The following is a 19,543-nucleotide window of genomic DNA, read 5'->3' as shown; positions in this document are numbered from 1 at the left end:
GCAAAATCATGGAACCAATCCAAATGCCCATCAATCAACAAGTGGATAAAGAAACCGTGAAATCAATGAGTGGATAAAGAATATATATACACACACATACATATGATGGAATACTATGTAGCCATTAAGAGGAATGAATTAACAGTATTTACATTGACTTGGATGAGATTATAGACTATTATTCTAAGTGACGTAACTCAGGAATGGAAAACCAAAGATCGTATGTTCTCACTGATATGTGGGAGCTAAGCTATTAGGATACAAAGGCATAAGAATGATACAATGAACCTTGGGGACTTGAGGGGAAGAGTGGGAGGGAGGCGAGGGATAAAAGACTACAAATATGGTGCGGTGTATACTGCTCCGGTGATGGATGCACCAAAATCTCACAAACCACCACTAAAGAACTTATTCATGTAAACAAACACCACCTGTACCCCAGTAACTTATGGGGGGAAAAACCATACAGTTAGTGTCCCAGAAGTTGTAAATTATAATGTTGGATAGTAGAATAGGGCAAAATAAACAAACAAATTAATTCATCATTCCCAAGACAAACTCTGCAGGCAACACCATTCTGTACCTTGACAAATGCTGAGGTTTTAATACAATAGTCTTAATTTTCCATTAAAAGAAAAAAACAAAAAATGTTTTAGGAATTCCAAAATGTAGTTTTCTAGGAACAAAACATAGAAGCCCCAAATCAGGGTGTTTTCAAGGAAGAGGAGTTCTTTGAGATGATTCGATGAAGTATTTCCGTCTTACAGATGAGAAAATAACAGTCCAGAACCGTGAGGCTCAAAGTCATGTCCCAAGTCATGGCAGAGTCAAAACCAGAAGCAGAGATGGCTGCCTGCCAGATCAGAGTCATCTCTACCTCACTTTCTTCTACTGTCAAGTGAAGAGCTATAATGTACAAAATGTAAGGCAACTGTAAAGTGAAGTACCCAGCTCACAAGAATTTTGTGAAAAATAAATGAGCTAATATGTGTAAGTTCTTAGAACAGTGCTCAGCACAGAGTTAGTGTTCCATAACTGTTCATTCCTCTTAGCAAATGCATTGAAACTCTGTAGTATAGGAAAAGGATGTCCTATATTCTCATTGTGTGGATTTTGTCAAAACCATCATATTTCTTTATTTTCTGACGTTCCTGTTAGAAATTTGGAGGATAGGATTTGATCCAAAATAACTGTGATATTGTTAAATAAATTCTCCAACATATAATATAATGATAATAACTTAGAAATAAAAATAAAAGTGTCCCAGTATTAAAATATGTTTGATAAGGCAGATGGCATTACCAAGGCCATAGGAAAATCTTTCATAATATGCTCTTTTTCTTCTCTGACATATTTATCAACTTTCAGTTTTATGATTTTACTCCAAAAATACATAGCAAATTTTAAAATATTTCCCTCTAGTTTCATTCCTCAGTATTTTTCTCTTTCTTCTTTTCCATCATTATTCTCACTTGAAAAACAGATTCAGGGCCTTCTAGAGATAGAATACAGCCACATATTTGAAAGTAGTAGTTTGTCTTTTCTATAACCCAGCAATGCTATTTGTTCATCAAATATGTAACTTTCTTTTTAGCTGCATGATTTGCTCCTTTATCCCTCCGATATTTTCATTCTTAAGAGGAGTAGACAGGGGATGGTGGTGAGAAATCTTCAAGGAAGAATGGCTTAAAATGAGAAGACTTCAAAATGTCTGTGTGTCAATATACTTTGATGTAATGTTTACGGGAAATAAACAGCAAGAGCAGACAGAGGTGAAAATAGCTAAGTAATCAGCAAAGTGGTTAAAAATGTGGTAAACATTTAGAATTCCCTTTCACATTTGTGAGAATATTTTTTAAATGTGTGGCTATTTTATACGTGCATAATTGATACAGATACCCTTAAGAACAATAGAATTCTGGATAACTTTGGGTCTTATTGAAGTAATGTGCTGTACATGTATGTTTATTTTCCAGTTGCTCATATAACCTGGGCATTTCTTCTGAACTTAGGAAAACGGAGAAAGTATTATGAATATTATTCCTCCTTTGCTAAGAGGGGGTGTTTGGAAGAGGGTAGGACAGTGTTTGAGAAAGGACGTTTAACGGCATAGACACACTGGATCAGGAGACTCCCTGCCAGTAAGGAAGAGCTGCGGGAGTTGGACGTCCACCGTGGCCAAAGCTTTGGGCCCTGACCTTTCACACCATGATCTTGTTTAGCCCTCACAGCAACCCTGCAAGGTAGCACCATGATTCACATTTCCAGATGAGGATACTGAGGGTCAGAGAACTTAAGCAAACTATCTGAGATCATTCAGCTAGTCAATGATACTCAGTGAAATGGGAAAGGCATAAAGAAAAAGTAAGAAGTATTGCCCAGGGTTAGCTGGTGGGGTGTGGGGGCAATTGTCGTTGACTCATAGTCAAGCTTGTTTGGGGTGAGGCAAGGGGCAGCTAAGGAACCAGGAGAGAGGCTGGTAGCTGAGATGGCACAAAGGAGTGACGGCTTTCCTACTGCTGCCTTAGCTCATAGAGAGGACAGGCAATTTCAAAACCGTGAAGGAGGTAGAGGTGGGGAAAACATAAAGATATATAGCATTTTTTATGATGTCTGATGGAGTATTCTGGCTACAATGAGGGTGACCATCCACTGGTTTTCTGGGGTCACTGTCAGCAGATGAGCTAGAAGACTACAGGGATCCTTACAGTTCTCTTCTTGTGATCTCTGCTTTCTCAATGAGTCACTCATTCACTGCTAGGATGTGAGGTTGCTATTAATCTTGTACAAGCTGAGCTAAGCAACAGGAATCATTCGTTTAGACCAGATGACCACCATCTTGCTAGAGAGGCAAAAGCCTGGCAGTGAATGATGGAGAAAAATAAGAGATATAGTTCCACCCCCAAAATGGGAAGTTTCTTGGGAAATATGGAGACAGGGAATGTGTGCAGACACAAAGTCATACAAACACACGAACATGTATACACCCACAGACACACACACACACACACACACACACACACACACACGTACTTCTAGCACGAACATTTTAGCAAAAGCTAGGAGACACAATTTTTATTTTGGTTCTTATTCCAGGTTGGGTTCCTTGGGAAGCACTCTCTAAGATAAAGGTTGGTGTGCAAGTAGTTTATTGAGTAGTGCTCTTGCAATCAACAGTGGGTGGGGGTTAGGGAGGAAAGCACAGGGAGAAGTCAAGCCATGAAGCAGGCCCACTGACTGCCTGATAGCCTCAGCCAACCCCACAGGGAGCTTGGGAGATAAAAAGGCCCATAAAGGTGTCCCTCATTAGGTCAAAATGTTGGGCCTTTATACTCTCACCTCAATCAGTTGTTGTGTATGGACTGCCCCAGGGAGCGCCTGATCCTGGGCGAGGCTACTCTCTGCAGCTGAGGCGAACCCTAAGGAGGCTGACAGTTGAACGTTGTCTGCCAACTGCCCTTGCAGTGGCAGAGCAACGATCTTCCTACTTTAAGAGAGATCTGAGGGGCCCATCACTGAAGCCACCATGTATCAAATCCTACCTAACAAGTATGTACTTGTCTCTCTGAGTTTCAACTTTATCCCCTACAAGAGGCCTGGTTGGATTGGATAATCGCTAGGATTTCATTTACCTCTAAAACTCTAAATTTTAGAAATCAAACTAAGTTTTAATAGTCTGACTTCTACTTTTTCTTTGCAAATGTAGAAAATAATCCCATATTTCATATATACATTATATATATAATTAAAATGGTATATACATGCATACATATAGCTGGAAAATCTTGTTCCTTTAGTCACACCAGGAGTTTGGCCAGAAAGCAAAAGCAAGAGGAAAAAAAAAATGGGAATGATTAGATAAGAATTCCATTCTTGGGGATCTCTAAAGAGCTACGAAGGTGGCCATACAATGTGTGTCTCTAGACTATAGAATATAAAAATAAGGTTGTTGTCTTAAGCCTTTAGATGTTCCACACTCTTCACCTAATAGTGATCATTCTCTCTCTCTCTCTCTCTCTCAAATTATGGTGATTAGGTCCAACTGTAGGAACATGAAGGGAGAAAAAAGTCCCCTTCTCATTTCTTCCTTTACCAGCCAGCCCACAGGATCTTCCACCTCCTCCCCAGCTAGATTTTTCCAGGCTCATGTGGGCATCTGCAGCGTGGAAACCAGATGGCAGTTTTCTTGAATCTGCTTGTTCTACTTTAAAAGCTTCTTTACAAAAAGCTCCCCAGAAGAGTATGTTGCAGGTGGGATCAGCATGAGAAAACAGCAGAATCAGGTCATCTGAGAATGCGGGATTCCCAAATACTAAGTAGATATGAAGGATAGCTTAGAGGCAAAGCTCAGTGTGGGGACTTGAAAGAGTCTCTCACTGGGCAAAACAAGCAATATGGTGAAAAGTATCCTGGAAATAGATCTCAGGTTTTTATTTGAGTTGTAGAAATGGTCACCTGTTTGCAGGTAAGAACTGATTGGCAGGGGAACATTTTGATGTCCAGTAGAGCTATTTACTGAAGACTTTGGGAACATATCTTTGTTTCATGGTGAGAATCTCGGGATAAACCGATTCAGTTACTGGTTTTTGGTTGCTAAGAGAAGTCTAGGGCAGGATGGATACTGGAGGGAAGAAGAGATATTATAGGATTCTGGGGTGAGGAACGATAAAGTGGTCCATTGGTTTTCAAATGCCAGTCTGCAGGCTGGAAACAAGCTGGCTGCTTCAGAAACTCTTGGGGTGGTAGTTAAAAATAAAGATTTCTAAAACCCAACCTCAGAAATCTTGATATAGCAATAAATTCTCCTACTTGATTCTGATACCCAGTTAGGTTTAGTAACTACAGGAGTAGTTTGAATGTAAAACTTAGAAAATTGGAATTCATCCATTATTCAAATATATGGTTATTAAGCATATTCTATGGAAAAGTGGCTCAGTTAAGTTCTGTGGGATTTATAAATATGTATAAGAAGACTGCCTCAAATCCCTTTGAACATGAACAGAGAACTAGATAGGTAGGCAGATAGGTGGCAGACAGAGATGTTCTCAAACACCAGTTTATAGTTCAGTGGAATGGAGAGAAAAGAATGCAACTATGATGCCTGAGGAAAATAAGCAGATGTCTTAAACCAAGTAAAGAAAGAAGAGAGAGACAGCTTGGCAGATTTCCCAGCAATAATCCTCATTTCAGATGTCCAAAGGTTAGAGAAGACAAACATTAAATCAACCTTATAAGTTTGTAGAAAAAAATTCAATTAAAGCTTGTAGTAGTACTTAGCATAGTGTATGGTAATGTCAATAAATGATAGATATTGATCACTGTAGGAGATTTAAGAGGCTATGGCCAGTACCTTTTTCAAAAATATTTTTATCTTCCTCCCTATCACAGTGCCTATAATTCCATATCATGAATGAGTTTTGAAGTCTTTTCCAATTTCAAGTCTTCTATTAAAGAAACAATTTTGAAAGGCTCATACCTTAAGGTTTTAGTGGTTAATCTAGAAAAACAGGGGACAGTGGCCAGATGAGAGAACAGAAGTCAGAAAGGAGATGAGGTGGTGTCAGAGGCTAACTTTCTTATATCCGATGCCATTCTGTGAAGCCGCCCTCGTGAAAGTGGGGCAGCAGGCCACGGCTCTAGCATGGCCCATGTGACCCTTCAGACCCCCGCCCTTCTACCTAGCGGCTTCTTCCTCGCAGTGGCTGGAAGATGGGAAAAGTGACTATGGAGAAGGTACATCTGCTTCTGTCCTTTTTTTTTTTTTTTTTTTTTTGAGACCGAGTCTCCCTCTGTCACCCAAGCTGGAGGGCAGTAGCGCGATCTCAGCTCACTGCAACCTCCGCCCCCTCGGTTCAAGCGTTTCTTCCACCTCCTGGGTTCAAGCGTTTCTTCCACCCCCTCGGTTCAAGCGATTCTTCCGCCTCTGGGATCAAGCGATTCTTCCGCCTCAGCCTCACAAGTAGCTGGGACTACAGGCATGCGCCACCACGCCTGGCTAATTTTTGTATTTTTTGTAGAGACGGAGTTTCACCGTGTTGGCCAGGCTGGTCTCAAACTCCTGGCCTCAGGTGATCCGCCCGCCTTGGCCTTCCAAAGTGCTGGGATTACAGGCATGAGCCACTGCGTCCAGCCACATCTGCTTCATAACTATGTGGGTTTTTACAGAACTCTTCTGCTCACATTCCATTGGTAAGAATCAGTCACATCGCCCAACTAGCCATAAGTGGGTGTATGGATAGGGGAGGCTGGGAAATGTAGCCCCTGACTGAGCCGGGGGAATCAGGCTTCTCTGAGTCCTGAGGACTCCTGAGACTGCGACAGTGCATTCATGAAGAGGCGTCAGAAACAGAGAGACACAATCTTGGCCAATGAGAGAAAGACTAGAGTCCAGAAACAGGTCAATGTATAGACGTCCCCCCTACAAATAAATGAACTTTTTCAGGGAGAAGAAAGGTGTTAAGTGGGGTGCAAGTCTGAGAGAAAGGAAAGCATTTGGGGGGCTTATACGGGATGGAGAAAGGCCTCACGCTTACAACAATGAAAAATGATGCTAGAAAAGGTAAGAAGTCCGATGAGGTGAGACTAATCTCCAGATGAAAATTTGCCTTCAGGGGTGTGACAAACATAGCTATTTGACTGCCATGGTCTTCCTAGCCAGTCAGGGGCTACATTTCCCAACTTCATCAACCTTTACACATATATGGGCCAATTAATTGGTTCACCCAATAAAATGTAAGCAGAAGAGCTTTGTAAATGGCCAAGTGGGTAAGAAGCAGATGTATTTCCCACGGTCTTTTTCCCTAACTGCCCGCTACTGAGAGGATGAAGAGGAAGAGGAACCACAAGGTAGAAGGGGCCTGGGCCTCTGAATGTTCACATGGAAGGCCATACAATGTATCTTGGACTCTGATGTGAATAGAAAATAAACCTTATTAAATCTCTGAGATTCTAGGTGCATCTATTTCTGCAGCTAGTTTTACTTAACACATATAAAAGGCCAGAGGAGGCTTATGGAAAGCAAAGGAAATTCAAGAATCTACATGATGACTCTTTTCAACTCCTCCCACCTATGAATAAAGATCTTAGTCTGATAAATACAGACAGCCCACCTACGTCTTAGGCAATCGTCAAGGCAAGGTAAGGGCAAATTTTCCTGTCTCTCGCCACTTCTACACTTAGCCTTAGGCTCCAGACTTTTAGTGGTTTATTAGCTACCTCAAGGTCTCCATCTGTCATCTTTTAAATCACTTTTATTCTAGCTAAAAATGTTGGAGGATAGGAAGGACACTGAGTATTTATTCTAATTATTTTGGGGGACAGAAAGGTAAAGTAACAGAATCAGATAAACTGGTGAACATCATAGTTGTAAAGAAAAGGGGGCGCTATTATAAGAAAACACTGTTCTATCTCTGAACTTTAGGTTTTCTAAGGAAGGATGCTCTTTCGTTTGGCTAGTACATTGTTGGGTTTTACATGGGCAAACCTCGGCTCAGAGAAGGATCTAGGAAGAGTTGAATTGAGTTATTCAGCATAAAAGCATGAAGAGAGTTGAAAAAAGGTAAAGACATGAAAAGAGAGAGGTGACAGCAAGATCCTCAGATGCCAGAGGGGTCCATGGGATGGGGCATTATGGATGGTCTCAGTGATGGGGAGGGAGACGAGACTGTTACATCCAGGAAACAGGAATGTTGAGCTTTAGACTATCTGGTCACCTCTATGTAGCTCTCCCTGTCTACCCAATTTTTCAGTGGAGGTTTTCACATCAAAGACACCTTCTATGGGAGGTTTTTCAGAGGCACCTAAGGAAGGGCTACAGTTCCACAGACAAGTTGACAAACTGTGGAACGCAGACAGCATATACAGGCGGGAGAAGACCCATAAACAAAGTGGATCCAGATGGAGTTTGGAATCACAGGACCATTCACTCCACAAACACTGAGCACCCAGTATGTGCCTAGGATTATTCCAGGGCATGAGGACCATGCTTGGAACTAGATAGACAAAGTCCATGGGAACTCACAATCTAGTGGAGTGACAGACAATAACTGAACAGATAAATAGATGAGAAAAATAAAGCAGAGGATATGATGATGAATGGAGGCTCTACTTGAAAATGAATGGTTGCCTTGCAGAGGCAGCACTGAAGCGGAGACTATTCCCATCAGAAATTTACTATCAGCTTTGTGGGAGTGGAGGTGTAGGCTGGTCAGGAGCAGAGTGACCCCAGTACATGTGGATTACAGACCAATCATTTACTCATTCCTCCTGCTAATTCTCTTCCTTTTCCCTACGATGATGTAATGTTATTTTTTCAGTGAACAATAAAAATGTATTGAGTTCTTCTTTGTATGCTAGGGGGAGATATATGCTACTCAGAAGGTTATAATCAAGGTTGTCGCTGAAGTGGGAGTTCATGGATGCCACTTCCCTCCGGTCTCTAAGGAAAAGGCAGTGAACTGTAGGTTCGAAATTATTTGATCTCACGCTTGCCTAGAAGCAGAAGAATGAAGCTGACTAGAACACCCCTTAAGCCTCTTAGCTGTCCTGAGGGAAAGGAGCACTGCACCCTCCCCCACAGTAAAGACATCGCGAATTAATTCCTGGGTGGTGGACGGCGACGTCCTTGTCCTGTGGGAAGAGCAAGGGCACCCGCTCAGGGTTGTGAGAAACGGCAGGGCCCACGCTGCTGGCGAGAGTCAAGAAGGAACGAAAAGAAGGAGCTCCATCTAGCGTTGTTACGAAACAAGACCAGCGACATCCTGAACAGTTAGGTCCTCTCTGAAGGGCGAGTACCAAATGAAAAACGCACGTTATCTTCCGCCTACAAATGTTACCGAAAAAGTCAGAGCCGCTGGGCTATGGGAATTTAGCGCACAGTAGGAGCCTGGCAAAACCTTTGTCTGGGAATGAATCCAGGAACGGAAAGAAGACTAAGTTATCTTAAGGTCTTGCTTATCAGTAACTACACATGAAATGTTTCCTCCTAGGACAGGAGCGCAGGCTTCTTTGTTGTTATACAATCAAGATCTGGGGACTTGACAATGCCCAGAGCGATCTGGGGAGACCTATAAATGGGATCCTGTACATTACGACTTTGGGGACATTTTGCATGTATTTGTAATTCATGGGTCTTAGGTTTCACATACATTCAACTTCAGTAAATAATGACTAAATGCTTTCCAAAGGGAAATGTAACAGTTTACCCTCTCATCAAGACTAAGTGATGGTTCCCTTTGCTCCTTATCTTCTGCAAAAGTTGGTATTGTCAGCCAGTTTCATTTTTGTCATTCTGATGGGTGGGGTCAGGATTCTTCATGGTGTTTTCGTTGGCATTTTCTTAGTTACTAGTGAAGTCAAACACTTCCCATATATTTCTTGGCTACATAGATATCCTCTTTTGAGAATTACTTATTCAAGTCTGTTGGCCAATTTCCCAAGGTCTGTCTTTTTCTTAGTTATTTGTACTCATTCTTTATACATTCTGGTTAAGAGGCCTTTATTAGTTACGTATGTTGAGATATATTCCTTCAGTCAAGGCTTGTTTTTCATTTGCTTAATTGGTGTCTCTTTATGAACAGGGATTTTTAATTTTTATGAAACCCAATGTATAACTCTTATGATTTTTGTTTTGTATCTTATTTAAAAACTATTTCCCTACCCTGAGGGAAGACATTGTCTTATATTACCTCTCAAAGCTTTATTGTTTTGCCTTTTGCATTTAGGCCTAGTCTCCTGGAATTGGCATTTTATTGGACAGAAGATTCTGGTCAAGTTTTATTTTTTCCATTTGGGTTTCCAATTGTCCCAGGTTTATTTGTCGGAAAGACACTCCTCTTCCCACTGTTCTACAGTACCACCCTTGTCATAAATCGTGTTCTTTTGTGAGTGAGTTTGAGAATGATCTACTCTGTTCCATTGTTTTACCTTGCCTGAATATAAAGCTAAGTAATCTATAGATTCAATGCAGTCCCTATCCAGATTCTAATGTCATTTTTCATAGAAATAAAAAAAAAAAAATACTAAACTTCATATGGAACTACAAAAAACCTGAATAGGTTATGAGCAAAAAGAACAAAGCCGGAGGCAGCACACTGTCTGATTTCAAACCATACCAAAAAGCTATAGTAATTAAAACAGCATGGTACTGGCAAAAATCAAGACACTTAGACTAATGGAGTAGAATTGAGAGCCCAGAAATTATCTCACACATCTATGGTCAATTGGTTTTTGGCAAAAGTGCCAAGAATTTACAATGGAGAAAGGTTAATCTCTTCAATAAATGGTGTTTAGAAAACTGAATATGAAATTGGACCCTTATCTCACACCATATACAAAAAGTCACCTCAAATGGATTAAAGACTTAAAAGTAAGATGAGAAACTGTGAAACTCCTAGAAGAAAACATAGAGGAAAACCTACATGACATTAATCTGGCCAATGAGTTTTTAATTTAACCCCAAAAACATAGGCAATAATAGCAAAAATAGACAAATGGGATTGCATCAAACTAAAAAGCTCTGCACAGCAAAGGAAACAACCTACAGATTGAGAGAAAATACTTGCAAGTCATACATCTGATAAAAGGTGAATATCCAAAATATTTAAGAAACTTGAACAACTACACAGCAAGAAAAAAAAACAGTTAAGAAATGGGGAAACAACTTATATAGATACCTGTCAAAAGAAAACATACAAAGGTCTAACAGATATATGAAAAAATGTTCAACATTACTAAATCATTAGGGAAATACAAATTAAAACCTCAGCTCTCACACCTGTCAGCATGGCTATTATAAAAAAGACAAAGAGTAAGTTTGCCAGGATGTGGAGAAAAGGGAACATTTGTACCCTGTTAGTGGGAATGTAAATTAGTACAGCCATTATTGAAAACGGTATGGCGGTTTCTCAAGAAACTAAAAATGGAATTACTGTATGACCCAGCAATCTCACCTATAGGTATTTACCCAAAAGATTTGTCAAAGAGATGTCTAGACTCCCATTTATTGTAGCACTATTACTCACAATAGCCAAGTTATGGAGGCAACCTAAGTGTTCATCAACAGGTGAATGAATATAGAAAATGTAGTATATATAAATAATAGACTACTACTCAGCCTTTAAGAAGAAGAAAATTGTGGAATCTAAACAATCAAATTCATAGAAGCAGAGTAGAATGGTGGCTGGGGGGTGGGACAAATGGGGAGATGATGATCAAATGAAACAAAATCTCAGTTCGATGGGAGGAATAAGGTTGTCAAAATATCTATTGCACAGCATGGTGAAGAGAATTAATAATAGTATATTGTACATTTTTAAATTGCTAAAAGTAAATTTCAAAAGTTCTCACCACAAAAAGTTTAAAGTATTTGAGGTGATGGATATGTTAATTAGCTTTATTTTTATTTTTCTCACATTGTATTTGTAAATCAAAACATCACTTGGTACCCCATAAATATATACAATTAGAAACTATCAATTTGTAATAAAGTAAAAACATATCAAACTGTCCTAATTAGTAGAACCAATATGTTTTCATATCCTGGAGAGCAAGTCCTCTCATTTGTTTTTCAAGAGTATCTTGGCCATCCTCAAGCCTTTGTATTTTCATATAAAATTTAGAATCACAGGTTTGCATTCAATCTGTAGACTATAGGAGAAAACTTGCCATCTTTATAATATTAAGTATACAATATATGAACATGGCATGCCTTTCTGTTTACATAGGTCTTTAATTTTTCTCAATAATGCTTCAAGATTTTCACATAGAGGTCTTGGACATCTTTTATCAGAATTATTTCTAATTATTTCATATTTTATGCTTCTGTAAATATTTTTAATAGAATACTTTTAGAGCAATTTTACATTCATAGCAAAATTGAGTGGAAGGTACAGAGATGTCCTACATACCCCTACTCCCTGCCCCCAAACTTCCCAACTATCAACATCCCCCACCAGAGTGCTATATTTTTTATAATGGATGAGCCTACATTGATATATCATTACAACCCAAAATCCATACATTAGGGTTCACTCTAGGTATTGTATATTTTAAGAGTTTTAACAATTGTATAATGACATGTATCCACAGTTATAGTATCATACAGAATATTTTCACTTACTTAGAAACCTCTGTGCTCTACCTATTCACCACTCCTTCCCCTATAATCCCTGGCAACCATTGATCTTTTTACTGTTGACATAATTTTGCTTTTTCCAGAATGTTCTACAGTTGGAATCATACAGATCAGCTTTTTTAACTTAACAATATGCATTTAAGATTCCTTCATGTCTTTTTATGGTTTAATTCATTTCTTTTTAGCGCTGAATAATACTCCATCATCTGGATGTACCACAGTTTATCCATTAACTTACTAAAAGACATCTTGGTTGCTTCCAAATTTTAGCAATTATGAATAAAGCTGATATAAACATTTGTGTGCAGGTTTTTGTGTAGACATAAGGTTTTAACTCCTTTGGGTAAATACCAAGGAATGCAATTGCTGGATCATATGGTAAGAGTATGTTTAGTTTTGTAAGAAACTGCCAAACTGTCTTCCAATGTGGCTATACCATTCTGAATTCCCACCAGCAATAAATGAAAATTTCTGTTGCTCCACATTCTCACCAGCATTTGGTGTTGTCAGTGTTTTGGATTTAGGCCATTCTAACTGCATGTGGTAGTATCTCATTATTTTAATTTGTATTCTCTGTGACTTATGATATTGAGTATCTTCTCATATGCTTGCTTGGCATCTGTATACCTTTGCTGAAATGTCTGTTCAAGTTTTTTGCCCATTTTTATTCAGGCTGTTTGTTTTCTTACTGTTGAATTTAAGAGTTATTCATGTATTTTGGATAACAACTTTTTCTCAGATTAGTCTTTAGCAAATGTTCTCTTTCTGTCTCTGGCTTGTCTTCTTGTCTTCTCATCTCTTGACAGTGTCTTTCTTTTGCAGAGCAGACATTTTTAATTTCAATGATATCAAGCTTATCAGTTATGTCTTTATGGATTGTGCCTTTGGTGTTATATGTAAAAACTCATTACCATGCCCAAGGTTATCTAGATATTTCCCTATGTTATCTTCTAAGAGGTTTATAGTTTTGCAGTTTACATTTAGGTCTATGATCCATTTTGAGTTAATTTTTATGAACGGTGAAAGATCTGTGTCTAGAATTTTTTTTTTTTTTTTTTTTTGCCTGTGGATGTGCAAATTATTGCAGCCCCATTTGTTAATAAGATTATATTTTATCCATTTTATTTTTTTTTTTGCTTCATTATTAAAGATCAGTTGACTATTTTTAAGTGAGTCTCCTTCTGGGCTCTCTATTCTGTTACACTGATCTATTATTTCATTCTTTTACTTTTACTATACTGTCTTGATTACTGTAGCTTTATAGTAACTCAAATTGGGTAGTGCCAGTCTTCTGATGTTGTTTTTCTCCTTTACTATTGCGTTGGCTATTCTGGGTCTTTTAATATCCTTAAAATAATTTGCTAATATCCTTAAAGTAATTGCTGGGATTGTGATTAATTTGCATTGAATCAATAATTCAAGTTGGGAAGAACTGACATCTTGACAATATTGAGTCTTCCTATCCATGAACATAGAATATCTTTCCTTTTATATAGTTTTTAATTTCTTTCATCAGAGTTTTATAGTTTTCTTCATATAGATCTTGTAAATATTTTGTTAGATTTATACCTAAGTATTTCCTTTTAATAAAAGGTGCTAATGTAAATAATATTGTGTTCTGGTTTTCAAATTCCACTTGTTCATTGTTGGTATAGAGGAAAGTGATTAACTTTGGTGTATTACCCTTGTATTCTGAAACTTTGCTATAATCACTTAATAGTTTCCGGAGATTTTTATGGATTCTTTCAGATTTTCTACAGACACAATCATGTGATCTGTAAACAGAATTTTATTTCTTCCTTTCCAATCTGTATACTTTTATTTATTTTCTTGTCTTATTGCCTTAGCTAGGATTTCTAGTATAATGTTGAGAAGCAATGGTAAGAGGAGACATTCTTGCTTGTTATTGATTATAGCAGGAAACTTCTATTTTCTCCTAAGTATAATGTTAGTTGTAGGTTTTTTCAGATGTTCTTTATCAAATTGAGAAAGTGCCCCTCTATTTCTAGTTTGTTGAGAGTATCTATTCTAAATGGGCATTTAATTTTGTCAAATGCTTTCTTTGCATCTATTGGTATTACAATGTGATTCTCCTTCTTTAGCCTGTTCATGTGATACAGTATGTTAGTTGGTTTTTGAATGTTGAACTAACCTTGTATACCTGGAATATTGTTGAATTTGTATTGATAATATTTTGATGAGGATTTTTGTGTCTGTGTTCATGAGAGATATTGATCTGTAGTTTTCATTTTTTGTAATGTCTTCGCCTGGTTTTGGTATTAGGATAATGCTGGCCCCATAGAATGAGTTAGGAGTATTTTCTCTGTTCTATCTTCTGGAAGAGATTGTAGAGAATTGTGATAATTTCTTTCTTAAATGCTTGGTAGAATTCACCAGTCAGCCCATGTGAACTTGGTCCTTTCTATTCTAGAAGGTTTTAATTATCTATTCAAGTTCTTTAATAGATATATGCTTATTCATATTGTCTATTTCTTTTTGTGCGAGTTTTGGCAGATTGTGTCTTTCAAGGAATTGGTGTATTTTATATAGGTTATCAAATTTGCAGAATAGAAATCTTCATGGTATTCATTATCCTTTTGGTGTACAAGAGATCTGTAGTGCTGTTCCCTCTTTCATTTCTGATATTAGCAATTTTTTTTCTTTTTTTTCTTAGCCTGGCTAAAGGCTTATTGATTTTATTGTCCTTTCCTATAGCAAGCCTTTGGTTTCATTGATTTCATCTTTTGACTTCCTGGTTTTAATCTAAATGATTTCAGATATAATTTTTATTATTTATTTTCTTCTGCTTACTTTGGATTAATTATCTCTTCTTGTCCTAGTTTTCTAAGGTGGAAGCTTAGATTACTGATTTTAGAAATTTTTCTCTTCTAATACAATATACACATTAAATGCTATAAATTTCTCCCTAAGCACTTGTATTAAGCTGTGATCACATCGCTATAAATACCTAAGACTGAGTAATTTATAAAGAAAAGAGGTTTAATTGACTTGCAGTTCTGCAGACCATATAGGAAGCAGGATGCTGGCATCTGCTTGGCCTCTGGGGAGGCCTTGGAACACTTATAATCATGGTGGAAGATAAAGGGGAAGCAGCCATGTCACATGGCCAAAGCAGGAGGAAGAGAGAGAGCAGTGGGGGAGATGCTAAACACTTCAACCAGATATAATGAGAACTCTCCCACTATCTATTGCAAGGACAATACCAAGAGGGATGATGCTAAACCATTTATGAGAAATCTTCCCCTATGATCCAATCACCTCCCACCAGACCCCACCTCCAACATTGGGGAAAACAATTGAACGTGAGATTTGAGTGGGGACACAGATCCAAACCATATCAGCACTGCTTTTGTTGCATCTCACACATTTTAAAGTTGTGTTTTCATTTTCATTTAGCTCAAAATATTTTAAAATTTCTTTTGAGATTTAATCTTTGATCCATGTGTTATTTGGAAGCATGTTGTTTAATCTCCAAATACTTTGGAATCCAACATTCTGTTATTGATTTTTCATTTAATTCCATTGTGGTATGAGAGTAGACATCACATGATTTCTATTCTTTTGACTATATTAAAGAGTGTTTTATGACCCACAAATGTGGTCTATCTTGGTAAATATCCCGTGTGAGATTAAGAAGCAAGTATAATCTGCTATTGTTTGGTTAAGCAGTATATAGATGCCCATTTTATCCAGTTGATTGACAGTGTTGTTGAGTTCAACTATGTCCTCACTGATTTTCTGCCTGTTGGATCTGTTCATTTCTGATGGAGGAGTGTTAGAGTCTCTAACTATAATAGTAGATTCATCTATTTCCCCTTGCAGTTCTATTATTCTTTTACCTTGTGTATTTGACATTTTATTGTTAGGCATATACACATTAAGGATTCTTATGTATTCTCTTGGGAGAATTGACCCTTTCATCATTATGTAATACACCTTTTTATCCCTAATAACTTTCCTTGCTCTGAAGTCTGCTCTATCTGAAATTAATATAGCCACTTCCACTTTCTTTTAATTAGTGTTAGCATGATATATCTTTCTTCATCCATGAATTTCTAATATATTTGTGTTTCTATATTTAAAGTAGATTTATTATAGACAACATATAGTTGGGTCTTGTTTTTGGATCCACTCTGAAAATTTCTTTTAATTGGTGCACTTAGACCATTGACATTCAAAGCAGTTGCTAATATTATTAGGTTAATATCTATCATATTTGTTACTGCTTCCTATTTGTGGCCCTTATTATTTGTTCTTTTTTCTTCTGCTCTTTGCATCCATTTTATGGTTTTAATTAATACATATATTATATATAATATTTACATTTAGTATTTATGTAAGTATTATATTATGTTATAAAGATATGAATGTTTTAAATAATGTATATTATGTTATTCTTTTTTCTTTCTTAGCAAATCCAATGTACCTCTTTTTTAAAAACTTTTTTAGTGATTGCAATATACATTTACAACTAATTAAAGTCTACTTTCTAAACACTGTATCACTTCACAGTTAATGCAAGTAAATTATAATAACAATATATTCATAATTCCTTCTTCCTGTTCTTTGCATCATTTCTGTCATTCATTTCACTTGTATATAAGCATACACACACACACACAGAATACATTGTTGCTGTTATTATTTTGAACAAGAATATTATTTTGATCAATTTAACATTTTACAAATAAAGGTTTATATTTTACCTTCATTCATTCCTTCTCTGATGCTCTTCCTTCCTTTATGTAGATCCATGTTCCTGACCTATATCTTTTTTTTCTCTCTGAAGAACTTTCTTTAACATTCATAAGTCTACTAACAACAAATTCCCTCAATTTTAGTTTGTCTGAGAAAGTTTCTATTTTTCCTTCACTTTTGAAGAATAACTTCACAAGGTACAGAATTATAGGTTGACATGTTTTTCCCCTCAGCACTTTAAATATTTCACTTCACTCCCTTCTTGCTTGCATGGTTTCTGAGTAGAAGTCGAATGTAATTCTTATTGTTGCTCCTCTATAAGTAAGGCGTTTTTTTCTTCTTGCTTCTTTCAAGATTTCTTCTTAATCTTTGATTTTCTGCAGTTTGAATATGATATGCCCAGGTATAGGGTTTTTTGTTTGTTTGTTCGTTTGTTGTTTTGTTTTGAAGGGAAGAAGGGGATTGGTATTTATCTTGCTTGGTTGTTTCTGAGCTTCTTGGATCTGTGATTTTATGTCTAACACTAATTTGAAAAAATCCTCAGGCAATATTGTTTCAAATATTGGTTTTTTTCTTTCTCTATTTCCTCTCTTTCTGGTATTCTTGTTATTCATAAGATACACCTTTTGTTGTTTTTTCCACAATTCTTGGATACTCTGGGGTTTTTTTTGTTTTTGTTTTTGTTTTTGTTTTACTTCTTCTTTCTCTTTGCTTTTTGTTTGGAAGTTTCTATTGAGATATTCTTAAGCTCAGAGATTCTTTCCTCAGCTGTCTTCAGTCTATTAATAAACCCGTCAAAGATATTCTTGTGTGTGTGTGTGAGACAGGGTCTCTCTCTGTCACCCAGGCTGGAGTGCAGTGGTGTAATAATAGCTCACTGCAGCCTCAACCTCCCCAAGCTCAGGTGATCCTGCCACCTCAGCCTCCCGAGTAGCCTGGGCCACAGGCGTGTACCACCACACCTGACTAATTTTGGTATAATTTTGTAGAGAATTAGATTTCATCATGTTGCCCAGGCTGGTCTCAAATTCCTGGGCTCAAGCAATCTACCCACTTCAACCTCCAAAAGTGCTGGGATTATAGGCATGAGCCACCACACCCAGCCCCATGAAAGATATTCTTTATTTTTGTTAGTGGTTTTATTCTCCAGCATTTTTTTATTCTTAGAAATTTCATCTCTCTGTTTACATTATTCATCTTTTTGTGCGTGTTGTCTACTTCCCTGTTAGAGCCTCTAGCATATTAATCACAGTTGTTTTAAATTCCTGGTCTGATAATTCCAACACCATCTGAGTCTGTTTTTTATCCTTGCTCTGTCTCTTCACACTGTGGGTGCCCCCCCGCCCCCCAGTATGCCTTGTAATTTTTTTCTTGATGGATAGATATGATATCCTAGGTAAAAGGAACCTCGGGTTGGTTTCCATGGGAGTTTCTGCTTGTGGGTTTTTGCTCTGGTAAACTGTAATTTTATGTATTTACCTAATTGTCTCTACAACTTTGAGGGCAGTGGCTTGCCCTGTGACCTCACTTCTCCAACAGATATAAAAAGAGTTACTGACTTTTCAGTTTGTTCAATTTTTTTAGCTGTTGTTAGGACAAGTGACTATTTCCAAGCTACTAGGTGCCAATCTGGAAATTGGAAGTACAATTATTGTTAAAGGCAATTTAATAATTTTTTTCACTCAAAAATGTATTCATTTATAGTTCTTGTAATTGACAGACATACATGGTTTTATCTCTGTTACTGCTTGTACCATTTTTCCCTCATATAATCCTTCTTTTTACTTCACTCAGATTGATTGTGTATTCTCAGTAATTTACCTAAGTTTTTTGCCATTCTTTTGATTTGTTGCTGTTGTTGTTGTTGTTGTTGTTGTTTGGGCTAGGTGCCTGTATATGTATTCCTGTGTATTTACTCTGCTTGGAATTCATTTGGATCCTTGATTCTGTAAATTAATATCTTTCATTAGTCTTGGATAATGCTCATTCATTATCTTTCCAAATATTACTTTACCTATTTTCTCTTTTTCTCTTTCTAGCTCTAATTTATGTAAATGTGTGAAGCCATTTCTTGCATCGCTATAAAGAAATACCTGAGGTTGGGTAATTTATAAAGAAAAGAGGGTTAATTGGCTCATAGTTCTGCAGGCTATACCAGCATGGCTCCAATATCTGCCTCTGATGAAGGCCTCAGGAATCTTACAATTATGGCAGAAAGTGAAGGGGAGCAAGCATGTCACATGGCGAGAGCAGGAGCAAGAGAGAGGAGAAAGGTGCCACACACTCTCAAACAATCAGCTCTCCTGTGAACTCAGAGTGAGAACTCACTTATCACCAAGGGGATGGTGCTAAATCATTCACGAAGGAACCTCCCCCATAATCCAATCACCTCCCACCAGGTCCCGTCTCCAACATTGGGGATGACATTTGAACATGAGATTTGGAGAAAACAAACATCCAACAATGTCAGTAAATTAGATCTTCTCTCTGTCTTATGTTTCTTATATTCATTTCTCTTTGCTCCATCCTTTTGTATCTCTGTACTTCATTTTGCATATTTTCTTCTTACCTGTTTCCAGTACACTAATTTTTCTTCAGTTGTGAATAATTGGCTTGATTTTATTTATTTTATCATATTTTATTTTTATTTTTTGCAGTCTCTTATTATTATTACATATAATATATATTATT

The sequence above is a fragment of the Mandrillus leucophaeus genome, unplaced genomic scaffold (genome assembly GCF_000951045.1).
Source record: "Mandrillus leucophaeus isolate KB7577 unplaced genomic scaffold, Mleu.le_1.0 Scaffold130, whole genome shotgun sequence".
In the NCBI taxonomy this organism is placed as follows: domain Eukaryota; kingdom Metazoa; phylum Chordata; class Mammalia; order Primates; family Cercopithecidae; genus Mandrillus; species Mandrillus leucophaeus.
The sequence above is the reverse complement of the archived record's forward strand: the minus strand, read 5'-3'. Positions refer to the sequence as shown.